Source organism: Schistocerca serialis, unplaced genomic scaffold, assembly GCF_023864345.2.
Source record: "Schistocerca serialis cubense isolate TAMUIC-IGC-003099 unplaced genomic scaffold, iqSchSeri2.2 HiC_scaffold_1200, whole genome shotgun sequence".
In the NCBI taxonomy this organism is placed as follows: Eukaryota; Metazoa; Arthropoda; class Insecta; order Orthoptera; family Acrididae; genus Schistocerca; species Schistocerca serialis.
Window position 1 is genome coordinate 37501 of NW_026047404.1, and position 2500 is coordinate 40000.

The following is a 2500-nucleotide window of genomic DNA, read 5'->3' on the forward strand; positions in this document are numbered from 1 at the left end:
ACAACAGTTTCGACTGGAACCGGATTAAACGTATACACGGCGCTGATTAGTAATACATAGACCCATCAGAATACAGATAATATATACAACTGTCCGTATACATGCTGAAAGACTCTGCTCACAATCACAACCACACGGCAGCCACACACTCTTATCACGCACTACTCTCCGCCTGTAACACGCACACAGACAATATGTAAGCACCAGCATGGAACAACACCCAGTGCATCCTCTCCGCCACATGAGACAATCCACACTGTCATAACCAGACTGGGAGGTCCACTCAGAAAACGGAATATCCCACCCCCCCGACAACCACCATTGCTCAGCTAAGCCACCAACACCCACACATGTCCTACACAGGGGTGCACCCAACATCACAATACTGCCTCCTCTCACAGCACACAAACAATGGCAGGAATGAAAGACACAGGTCTGCCACAAGCATGGAATCGGAGCGCCGCCTGTCATGAGCCAAAGGTGCATCCTGACGTGGCAAATCAGATGATGCCGCAGGCATCCACTTACTATAATCACAATCAACAAACCGACCGGCCGCCCCCCCCCCCCCCCCCCCATTACACCTTTCCATACAACAATGTGTACCTTAACCTAAACTATACTGTACCTTAACCTAAACTATACTGTACCTTAACCTAAACTATACTGTACCTTAACCTAAACTATACTGTACCTTAACCTAAACTATACTGTACCTTAACCTAAACTATACTGTACCTTAACCTAAACTATACTGTACCTTAACCTAACCTATACGGTACCTCAACCTAACCTATGTTGCGCCTCAACCTAACCTATGTTGCGCCTTAACCTAACCTATGTTGCGCCTTAACCTAACCTATGTTGCGCCTTAACCTAACCTATGTTGCGCCTTAACCTAACCTATGTTGCGCCTTAACCTAACCTATGTTGCGCCTTAACCTAACCTATGTTGCGCCTTAACCTAACCTATGTTGCGCCTTAACCTAACCTATGTTGCGCCTTAACCTAACCTATGTTGCGCCTTAACCTAACCTATGTTGCGCCTTAACCTAACCTATGTTGCGCCTTAACCTAACCTATGTTGCGCCTTAACCTAACCTATGTTGCGCCTTAACCTAACCTATGTTGCGCCTTAACCTAACCTATGTTGCGCCTTAACCTAACCTATGTTGCGCCTTAACCTAACCTATGTTGCGCCTTAACCTAACCTATGTTGCGCCTTAACCTAACCTATGTTGCGCCTTAACCTAACCTATGTTGCGCCTTAACCTAACCTATGTTGCGCCTTAACCTAACCTATGTTGCGCCTTAACCTAACCTATGTTGCGCCTTAACCTAACCTATGTTGCGCCTTAACCTAACCTATGTTGCGCCTTAACCTAACCTATGTTGCGCCTTAACCTAACCTATGTTGCGCCTTAACCTAACCTATGTTGCGCCTTAACCTAACCTATGTTGCGCCTTAACCCAACCTATGTTGCGCCTTAACCCAACCTATGTTGCGCCTTAACCCAACCTATGTTGCGCCTTAACCCAACCTATGTTGCGCCTTAACCCAACCTATGTTGCGCCTTAACCCAACCTATGTTGCGCCTTAACCCAACCTATGTTGGGCCTTAACCCAACCTATGTTGCGCCTTAACCCAACCTATGTTGCGCCTTAACCCAACCTATGTTGCGCCTTAACCCAACCTATGTTGCGCCTTAACCCAACCTATGTTGCGCCTTAACCCAACCTATGTTGCGCCTTAACCCAACCTATGTTGCGCCTTAACCCAACCTATGTTGGGCCTTAACCCAACCTATGTTGGGCCTTAACCCAACCTATGTTGGGCCTTAACCCAACACACGTTGGGCCTTAACCCAACACACGTTGGGCCTTAACCCAACACACGTTGGGCCTTAACCCAACACACGTTGGGCCTTAACCCAACACACGTTGGGCCTTAACCCAACACACGTTGGGCCTTAACCCAACACACGTTGGGCCTTAACCCAACACACGTTGGGCCTTAACCCAACACACGTTGGGCCTTAACCCAACACACGTTGGGCCTTAACCCAACACACGTTGGGCCTTAACCCAACACACGTTGGGCCTTAACCCAACACACGTTGGGCCTTAACCCAACACACGTTGGGCCTTAACCCAACACACGTTGGGCCTTAACCCAACACACGTTGGGCCTTAACCCAACACACGTTGGGCCTTAACCCAACACACGTTGGGCCTTAACCTGCTCTGTAATTGTCATACGACGCGTTAAATTAGTGTAGTGTTGCCTAACTGCAACCCCCGCAATATAGTTTGCTACTCGCACTGCCCGGTCCCCAGTGTATCGCTTCATGTTAAACACCTTGCAGCTATACACTGTAATGTGGATGGCAGCAGGACGTACATGCTCAATGCCCTTTGCAGTTGTTCATTGGCATTTGCAGTTGTTCATTGGCATTCGCATGGCGAAGCACTTAGCCTACGCTGTGGTACGGCCTGTGT